At 40.4% G+C, this 11,280-nt stretch overlaps 1 protein-coding gene across 1 annotated transcript in view; it reads left to right on the forward strand.

Moving 5' to 3' along the window:
* LOC139748897 (S1 RNA-binding domain-containing protein 1-like) overlaps nucleotides 1-11,280 on the forward strand; it is a 714,827-nt gene that overhangs the window by 314,869 nt on the left and 388,678 nt on the right. The gene's annotated exons all lie outside the window — the stretch shown is intronic.

An 11,280-nucleotide genomic window follows, 5' to 3' on the forward strand; every position in this document is an offset into this window, starting at 1 on the left:
GTTAGAGTTGATAACTGAGATGGTGTTACTCTAGTCAATACAATGATCATAGTTTTTAACATGATTAAACAAGGCATTTGATTTTTTGACCCATTCTTATACTATGTTTATGTTGCTTAAGTCTAACAGAAAGATCTTTATCAGTCTGACCAACATAAAATATGTCACAGTTTCCACAAGGGACTTTATAGATGCAACCAAGAGAATTTTCTGGTGAATTGCTGATTAAGATATTCTTTATAGTATTATTGTTGCTAAAGGCAACATTTACATTAAAGGATTTAAGCAGCATGGGAAGCAAAGTGAAATTATTATGAGAGGGGAGAACTAAAAGATTCTTGGTGTCAATGGGAGGTTTAGGATCAACTCTATAAAATGATTTCTTTGCTAACTTAAGGGATTTATCAATGAAAGATCTAGGGTACTTTAACTTAGATCCAATAGAATATATCTTCTCAAACTCATCATCAGTAAACTCTGGACTGCAAATACGTAATGCCCTAAGGAACATAGATTGAAATGATGATGATTTAACTCTGTCATGTTGAGATGAGTAATAATGGATATATGAGCATACATTGGTGGGTTGTCTGTATATGCTAAACTTAAACTTATTTCCTTGTCAATGGATCATGCAATCTAAAAATGGTAACATACCATTATTTTCCTTTTGTACAGTAAATTTAATGGAAGGTACTAAATTGTTGTTAAGTAAGGGGAGAATTATTTGTAAATTTTCATTTGTTGGCCAAACACAAAGAACATCATCTACATACCTAAACCAAATTGCATTAGAAGGTAAGATGTCCTTTAGTAATTTTGTTTCAAAAAATTCCATATAAAGAATACTTAGTACAGGTGAAAGAGGGTTACCCATTGCCATACCAAATTTTTGAGCATAATAATCTCCATTGAATTGAAATACACAGTCTTTTATACACAATTTTATGAGTTCAATGAAATTAGACTTTGAAACAGGTAAATGAATATCATCCAACTTATCAAATAAATATTCTAAAAGGTCATCAACTGGAACTTTAGTGAAAAGTGAGGAAACATCAAAGCTACCTAGTTTGAAATCAAAATAAACATTGATATTGTTCAGCTTGTTGAGTAAGTCTACATTGTTCATGATATTAGAATTTGATACCTTACCCACTAAAGGGCTTAATAAAGAAACTAACCATTTTGACAATTTATATGTGATGGAGCCTACTGAACTCACTATAGGTCTTGCTGGAAAATTCTGTTTATTTGTTTTGATAAGTCCATACATATATGGCAGTGAAGGGGACAAAGATGACAAACTTTTGATAAGAGAAATGTTACCTTTCAACAACAACTTCATTTCTTTATTGAAGTGAGAATTAACTGCTTTAAGGGATTTTTGTACTAAGTTTAGAATATGTTGTGTTATCATTTAGAAGATCATTCATTTTAGATAAATAGTTACTTTTGTCTAAAATCACAACAGTGTTAGCTTTATCTGCTTCAGTAATATGTATGTCCTTGTCTTTTTTTAAGGTATTATTAGCTCTTATGAATCTTTTAGGGGCAATTAGCTTCCACTGGTTTTGACAAACTGGCATACACTAAACCCTTACAGATATTGATATCATCATTACTTAAATTACTGTATTTTTCTAAATTACAAAAAGATTTTGTGACATCAACACAGCTGGCTTCTCTGTTAGAGCACACAAAACTTAAACCATAGCCTAATGCACACAAGAAATCTTTATCTAATTGTTTATTAGACAGGTTTACCACAAAAGATTGGTTTGTGTTCTTGGTCCAGTCGCTGTTTTCAATAAGATGGTCCAACTTACAATTTAGTGACACTTGTAGCCTAGTGCGTTCTTTCCTTAATTCATCATAGCAATAGTCAAACATCCGGTTCTTCCAGTGTGTCGGTATTGCCATTTGAAAGGCATGTTTCTTCTCTCTTGAAATGCGAAAAGCCTCCTCCATTTCAAATTTCTTTAATTCAATGTTTTTCTTTAAAATAATTTTTGAAATTGGTCAAATGGTCGACCAGACAGCTAAAGTACCCTAGATCTTTCATTGATAAATCCCTTAAGTTAGCAAAGAAATCGTTTTATAGAGTTGAGCCCAAACCTCCCATTGACACCAAGAATTTTTTAGTTCTCCCTTCTAATAATAATTTCACTTTGCTTCCCATGCTGCGTAAATCCTTTAATGTAAATGTTGCCTTCAGCAACAATAATACTAGAAAGAATATCTTAATCAGCAATTCACCAGAAAATTCTCTTGGTTGCATCTATAAAGTCCCTTGTGGAAACTGTGATGAATTTTGTGTTGGTCAGACTGGTAAAGATCTTTCTGTTAGACTTAAGCAACATAAATATAGTATTAGAATGGGACAAGAATCAAATGCCTTGTTTAATCATGTTAAAAGCTTTGATCATTGTATTGACTGGAGTAACGCCATCTCAGTTATTAACTCTAACTCTATTATCAAGAGAAATATCATTGAATCTTCTATCATTAAATACACAAAGAATTATAATCTTAATATTAGTGATGGTCTATACAAATTAGATAACTTTATTGTTGATAAGATTTGTAAAATGATAAGTTTATGAACGCCTGTTCTATGTTTTGGACAATCACATGTTTACCAAATGGCGTCCTAGCTTCGTCTCTTCGATGTATATCAACTGACTGTTATATTTCTCCCTTGTGTCTCCCCTAATGATGTAATTATTACTCGAAAGTGCACTTGGGAACTTTTCGTGTTTCATTTTCCCCTTGGACTCATAGGAATATCTTGATCACGCGCAAAATTATGATCTTTTCCAATATATATATATATATATATTTTTTTTTTTTTGCTTTGTCGCTGTCTCCCACGTTTGTGAGGTAGCGCAAGGAAACAGACGAAAGAAATGGCCCAACCCACCCCCATACACAATGTATATACATACACGTCCACACACGCAAATATACATACCTATACATCTCAATGTACACATATATACACACACACAGACACACACATATATGCCCATGCACACAATTCACACTGTCTGCCTTTATTCATTCCCATCGCCACCTCGCTACACATGGAATACCATCCCCCTCCCCCCTCATGTGTGCGAGGTAGCACTATGAAAAGACAACAAAGGCCCCATTCGTTCACACTCAGTCTCTAGCTGTCATGCAATAATGCCTGAAACCACAGCTCCCTTTCCACATCCAGGCCCCACACAACTTTCCATGGTTTACCCCAGACGCTTCACATGCCCTGATTCAATCCGCTGACAGCACGTCAACCCTGGTATACCACATCGATCCAGTTCACTCTATTCCTTGCCCTCCTTTCACCCTCCTGCATGTTCAGGCCCCGATCACACAAAATCTTTTTCACTCCATCTTTCCACTTCCAATTTGGTCTCCCACTTCTCCTCATTCCCTCCACCTCTGACACATATATCCTCTTGGTCAATCTTTCATCACTCATTCTCTCCATGTGCCCAAACCATTTCAAAACACCCTCTTCTGCTCTCTCAACCACACTCTTTTTATTTCCACACATCTCTCTTACCCTTACGTTACTTACTCGATCAAATCACCTCACACCACACATTGTCCTCAAACATCTCATTTCCAGCACATCCATCCTCCTGCGCACAACTCTATCCATAGCCCACGCCTCGCAACCATACAACATTGTTGGAACCACTATTCCTTCAAACATACCCATTTTTGCTTTCCGAGATAATGTTCTCGACTTCCACACATTCTTCAAGGCTCCCAGGATTTTCGCCCCCTACCCCACCCTATGATCCACTTCCGCTTCCATGGTTCCATCCGCTGCCAGATCCACTCCCAGATATCTAAAACACTTTACTTCCTCCAGTTTTTCTCCATTCAAACTTACCTCCCAATTGACTTGACCCTCAACCCTACTGTAGCTAATTACCTTGCTCTTATTCACATTTACTCTTAACTTTCTTCTTTCACACACTTTACCAAACTCAGTCACCAGCTTCTGCAGTTTCTCACATGAATCAGCCACCAGCACTGTATCATCAGCGAACAACAACTGACTCACTTCCCAAGCTCTCTCATCCACAACAGACTGCATACTTGCCCCTCTTTCCAAAACTCTTGCATTCACCTCCCTAACAACCCCATCCATAAACAAATTAAACAACCATGGAGACATCACACACCCCTGCCACAAACCTACATTCACTAAGAACCAATCACTTTCCTCTCTTCCTACACGTACACATGCCTTACATCCTTGATAAAAACTTTTCACTGCTTCTAACAGCTTGCCTCTCACACCATATATTCTTCATACCTTCCACAGAGCTTCTCTATCAACTCTATCATATGCCTTCTCTAAATCCATAAATGCTACATACAAATCCATTTACTTTTCTAAGTAATTCTCACATACATTCTTCAAAGCAAACACCTGATTCACACATCCTCTACCACTTCTGAAACCACAATGCTCTTCCCCAATCTGATGCTCTGTACATGCCTTCATCCTCTTAATCAGTACCCTCCCATATAATTTCCCAGGAATGCTAAGCAAACTTTTTTTTCTTTTTTTTTTTTGCTTTGTCGCTGTCTCCCGCGTTTGCGAGGTAGCGCAAGGAAACAGATGAAAGAAATGGCCCAACCCACCCCCATACACATGTATATATGTACACGTCCACACACGCAAATATACATACCTACACAGCTTTCCATGGTTTACCCCAGACACTTCACATGCCCTGATTCAATCCACTGACAGCACGTCATCCCCGGTATACCACATCGATCCAATTCACTCTATTCCTTGCCCTCCTTTCACCCTCCTGCATGTTCAGGCCCCGATCACACAAAATCTTTTTCACTCCATCTTTCCACCTCCAATTTGGTCTCCCAATTCTCCTCGTTCCCTCCACCTCCGACACATATATCCTCTTGGTCAATCTTTCCTCACTCATTCTTTCCATGTGCCCAAACCATTTCAAAACACCCTCTTCTGCTCTCTCAACCACACTCTTTTTATTTCCACACATCTCTCTTACCCTTACGTTACTTACTCGATCAAACCACCTCACACCACACATTGTCCTCAAACATCTCATTTCCAGCACATCCATCCTCCTGCGCACAACTCTATCCATAGCCCACGCCTCGCAACCATACAACATTGTTGGAACCACTATTCCTTCAAACATACCCATTTTTGCTTTCCGAGATAATGTTCTCGACTTCCACACATTCTTCAAGGCTCCCAGGATTTTCGCCCCCTCCCCCACCCTATGATCCACTTCCGATTCCATGGTTCCATCCGCTGCCAGATCCACTCCCAGATATCTAAAACACTTTACTTCCTCCAGTCTTTCTCCATTTAACCTTACCTCGCAATTGACTTGACCCTCAACCCGACTGTACCTAATAACCTTGCTCTTATTCACATTTACTCTTAACTTTCTTCTTTCACACACTTTACCAAACTCAGTCACCAGCTTCTGCAGTTTCTCACATGAATCAGCCACCAGCGCTGTATCATCAGCGAACAACAACTGACTCACTTCCCAAGCTCTCTCATCCCCAACAGACTTCATACTTGCCCCTCTTTCCAAAACTCTTGCATTCACTTCCCTAACAACCCCATCCATAAACAAATTAAACAACCATGGAGACATCACACACTCCTGCCGCAAACCTACATTCAAATGGGGATGTTTGAAGGAATAGTGGTTCCAACATTATATGGTTGCGAGGCATGGGCTATGGATAGAGTTGTGCGGAGGAGGGTGGATGTGCTGGAAATGAGATGTTTGAGGACATTATGTGGTGTGAGATGGTTTGATCGAGTAAGTAATAATAGGGTAAGAGAGACGTATGGTAATAAAAAGATTGTGGCTGAGAGAGCAGAAGAGGGTGTTTTGAAATGGTTTGGTCACATAGAGAGAATGAGTGAGGATATATTTGTTTCAGAGGTGGAGGAAATGAGGAGAAGTAGGAGACCAAATTGTAGGTGGAAAGATGGAGTGAAAAAGATTTTGAGTGATTGGGGCCTGAACATGCAGGAGGGTGAAAGGTGTGCAAGGAATAGAGTGAATTGGAACGATGTGGTATACCGGGGTCAACATGCTGTCAGTGGATTGAACCAGGGCATGTGAAGCGTCTGGGGTAAACCATGGAAAGTTCTGTGGGGCCTGGATGTGGAAAGGGAGCTGTGGTTTTGGTGCATTATAACATGACAGCTAGGGACTGTGAACGAATGTGGCCTTTGTTTTCTTTTCCTAGCGCTACCTTGCACACATGAGGGGAGAAGGGGTTGTTTTTTTTATATGTGGCGGGATGGCGATGGGAATGAATAAAGGCAGACGTTATGAATTGTGTACGTGTGTATATATGTATATGTCTGTGTGTATTTATATGTATACGTTGTGATGTATAGGTATGTGTACTTGCGTGTGTGGATGTGTATATATATACATGTGTATTTGGGTGGGTTGGGCCATTTCTTTCATCTGTTTCCTTGCGCTACCTCGCTAACGTGGGAGACAGCGAGAAAGCAAAATAGAATAGATATATATATATGCAATTGAGTGGGAGATGTATAAAAGAAAGAGACAGGAGGTCAAGAGAAAGGTGCAAGAGGTGAAAAAGAGGGCAAATGAGAGTTGGGGTTAGAGAGTATCATTAAATTTTAGGGAGAATAAAAATATGTTCTGGAAGGAGGTAAATAAAGTGCGTAAGACAAGGGAGCAAATGGGAACTTCACTGAAGGGCGCAAATGGGGAGGTGATAACAAGTAGTGGTGATGTGAGAAGGAGATGGAGTGAGTATTTAGAAGGTTTGTTGAATGTGTTTGATGATAGAGTGGCAGATATAGGGTGTTTTGGTCGAGGTGGTGTGCAAAGTGAGAGGGTTAAGGAAAATGATTTGGTAAACAGAGAAGAGGTAGTAAAATCTTTGCGTAAGATGAAAGCCGGCAAGGCAGCAGGTTTGGATGGTATTGCAGAGGAATATATTAAAAAAGGGGGTGACTGTATAATTGACTGGTTGGTAAGGTTATTTAATGTATGTGTGACTCATGGTGAGGTGCCTGAGGATTGGTGGAATGCGTGCATAGTGCCATTGTACAAAGGCAGAGGGGATAAGAGTGAGTGCTCAAATTACAGAGGTATAAGTTTGTTGAATATTCCTGGTAAATTATATGGGAGGGTATTGATTGAGAGGGTGAAGGCATGTACAGAGCATCAGATTGGGGAAGAGCAGTGTGGTTTCAGAAGTGGTAGAGGATGTGTGGATCAGGTGTTTGCTTTGAAGAATGTATGTGAGAAATACTTAGAAAAGCAAATGGATTTGTATGTAGCATTTATGGATCTGGAGAAGGCATATGATAGAGTTGATAGAGATGCTCTGTGGAAGGTATTAAGAATATATGGTGTGGGAGGCAAGTTGCTAGAAGCAGTGAAAAGTTTTTATCAAGGATGTAAGGCATGTGTACGTGTAGGAAGAGAGGAAAGTGATTGGTTCTCAGTGTGTGTAGGTTTGCGGCAGGGGTGTGTGATGTCTCCATGGTTGTTTAATTTGTTTATGGATGGGGTTGTTAGGGAGGTGAATGCAAGAGTTTTGGAAAGAGGGGCAAGTATGAAGTCTGTTGGGGATGAGAGAGCTTGGGAAGTGAGTCAGTTGTTGTTCGCTGATGATACAGCGCAGGTGGCTGATTCATGTGAGAAACTGCAGAAGCTGGTGACTGAGTTTGGTAAAGTGTGTGAAAGAAGAAAGTTAAGAGTAAATGTGAATAAGAGCAAGGTTATTAGGTACAGTAGGGTTGAGGGCCAAGTCAATTGGGAGGTAAGTTTGAATGGAGAAAAACTGGAGGAACTAAAGGGTTTTAGACATCTGGGAGTGGATCTGGCAGCGGATGGAACCATGGAAGCGGAAGTGAATCATAGGGTGGGGGAGGGGGCGAAAATCCTGGGAGCCTTGAAAAATGTGTGGAATTCGAGAACATTATCTCGGAAAGCAAAAATGGCTATAGAGGGTGTTTTGAAATGGTTTGGGCACATGGAGAGAATGAGTGAGGAAAGATTGACCAAGAGGATATATGTGTCGGAGGTGGAGGGAACGAGGAGAAGTGGGAGACCAAATTGGAGGTGGAAAGATGGAGTGAAAAAGATTTTGTGTGATCGGGGCCTGAACATGCAGGAGGGTGAAAGGAGGGCAAGGAATAGAGTGAATTGGGTCGATGTGGTATACCGGGGTTGACGTGTTATCAGTGGATTGAATCAGGGCATGTGAAGCGTCTGGGGTAAACCATGGAAAGCTGTGTAGGTATGTATATTTGTGTGTGTGGACGTATGTATATACATGTGTATGGGGGTGGGTTGGGCCATTTCTTTCGTCTGTTTCCTTGCGCTACCTCGCAAACGCAGGAGACACTGACAAAGCGAAAAAAAATATATATATATATATATATAATGCTTAACTTGTATATATATGTAATGCTTAATAGTCTCCATTCCTTATCATGCTAATAGGCTTCACCTGCAGAAATTGTATGCACAAGTATAAGAGAAAATACCCAAGCAAATTACTTAAGCACTTTCTTTCTCCTAGATTGTATGATTTATATCCAAGGTACTTTCAAGAAGCAACTTTACTTCCTTCTGTGTTAAAGAAAATACTTCCATAAAAGATGACACTGTTACTCTGGCTTAATGGTGACACCTCGACGAATCTGACCCCAACCAATCAAACACCAGTGCTTATCAATCCTACGGGAAAGCGCAATTTTCCCCTTCCTCAGTACACACAGGGTGTGTGAGAGTTATCTTCGCCAAATCTGCCTTTACAGCCAAAACTTGGCCACCAGTAGACAAGGAGCCAATGTTTACCATCAACATCTCATTCTTTGTCAATTTCTGAACCTTGCCACCTTTCTTGTCACCTGTGCGAACACCCAGCAGTCTTCTAAGAAGGAAATAGGAAATCTCAAGTTCAGTGAAGATCTCTGGCAGTGAATCTACAGCTCCCAACAAAAATATATATATTTATTTTTTTTATTTATTTTGCTTTGTCGCTGTCTCCCACGTTTGTGAGGTAGCGCAAGGAAACAGACGAAAGAAATGGCCCAACCCACCCCCATACACATGCATATACATACCCATCCACACACGGAAATATATATACCTATACATCTCAATGTACGCATATATGTACACACACAGACATATACATATATACACATGTACATAATTCATACTGTCTGCCTTTATTTATTCCCATCGCCACCTCGCCACACATGGAATAACATCCCCCTCCCCCCTCATGTGTGTGAGGTAGCACTAGGAAAAGACAACAAAGGCCCCATTTGTTCATACACATTCTCTAGCTGTCATGTAATAATGCCCGAAAACACAGCTCCCTTTCCACATCCAGGACCCACAGAACTTTCCATGGTTTACCCCAGACGCTTCACATGCCCTGATTCAATCCATTGACAGCACGTCGACCCCGGTATACCACATCGATCCAATTCACTCTATTCCTTGCCCGCCTTTCACCCTCCCGCATGTTCAGGCCCCTAATGCTCAAAATCTTTTTCACTCCATCTTTCCACCTCCAATTTGCTCTCTCACTTCTCGTCATTCCCTCCACCTCCAACACATATATCCTCTTGGTCAATCTTTCCTCACTCATTCTCTCCATGTGCCCAAACCATTTCAAAACACCCTCTTCTGCTCTCTCAACCACGCTCTTTTTATTTCCATACATCTCTCTTATTCTTACATAACTTACTCGAACAAACCACCTCACACCACATATTGTCCTCAAACATCTCATTTCCAGCACATCCACCTTCCTGTGCACAACTCTATCCATAGCCCACGCCTCGCAACCATACAACATTGTTGGAACCACTATTCCTTCAAACATAGCCATTTTTGCTTTCGGAGATAATGTTCTCGACTTCCACACATTCTTCATGGCTCCCAGGATTTTCGCCCCTCCCCCACCCTATGATTCACTTCCGCTTCCATGTTTCTTGTACATAAGCACATTACTGGGAAGATGTGGCGAAGATGAAGCAACATAAAGTTAAGTAATTTCAAGAGAATCAGTCTGTCCTGGTTGTCTTAGCTTTTTGATGCGTAACATTTGGTGAAGTAAGGCATTTACATCATGTGTTTTGATTTAATGAAAGTGTTTTCGTTATTTTCAGTAATTTAAGAATATTTGTATGGCACACATGAATTGATGTATATGACTGTGTATATATATATATATATATATATATATATATATATATATATATATATATTATCCCTGGGGATAGGGGAGAAAGAATACTTCCCACGTATTCCCTGCGTGTCGTAGAAGGCGACTAAAAGGGGAGGGAGCGGGGGGCTGGAAATCCTCCCCTCTCGTTTTTTTTTTAATTTTCCAAAAGAAGGAACAGAGAATTGGGCCAGGTGAGGGTATTCCCTCAAGGCCCAGTCCTCTGTTCTTAACGCTACCTCGCTAATGCGGGAAATGGCGAATAGTTTGAAAGAAAAGAAAGAAATATATATATATATATATATATATATATATATATGTGTGTGCTTATATGTATGTATATATGTATGTGTGTATATATTTTATTTATATTTATTTATTTATTTTGCTTTGTTGCTGTCTCCTGCATTTGTGAGGTAGCGCAAGGAAACAGAAGAAAGAAATGGCCCAACCCACCCCCATACACATGTATATACACACACGTCCACACACGCAAACCTACACACCCATACATCTCAATGTACACATATATATACACACACAGACACATACATATATACCCATGCACACAATTCACACTGCCTGCCTTTATTCATTCCCATCGCCACCTCACCACACATGGAATACCATCCCCCTCCCTGTCGTGTGTGAGGTAGCACTAGAAAAAGATAAAGGCCCCATTCGTTCACACTCAGTCTCTAGCTGTCATGCAATAATGCCCGAAACCACAGCTCCCTTTCCACATCCAGGCCCCACACAACTTTCCATGGTTTACCCCAGACGCTTCACATGCCCTGATTCAATCCACTGACAGCACATCAACCCCGGTATACCACATCGATCCAATTCACTCTATTCCTTACCCGCCTTTCACCCTCCTGCATGTTCAGGCCCCGATCACTCAAAATCTTTTTCACTCCATCTTTCCACCTCCAATTTGGTCTCCCACTTCTCCTCGTTCCCTCCACCTCCGACACATATATCCTCTTGGTCAATCTTTCCTCA

This window comes from Panulirus ornatus, chromosome 6 (assembly GCF_036320965.1).
Source record: "Panulirus ornatus isolate Po-2019 chromosome 6, ASM3632096v1, whole genome shotgun sequence".
In the NCBI taxonomy this organism is placed as follows: Eukaryota; Metazoa; Arthropoda; class Malacostraca; order Decapoda; family Palinuridae; genus Panulirus; species Panulirus ornatus.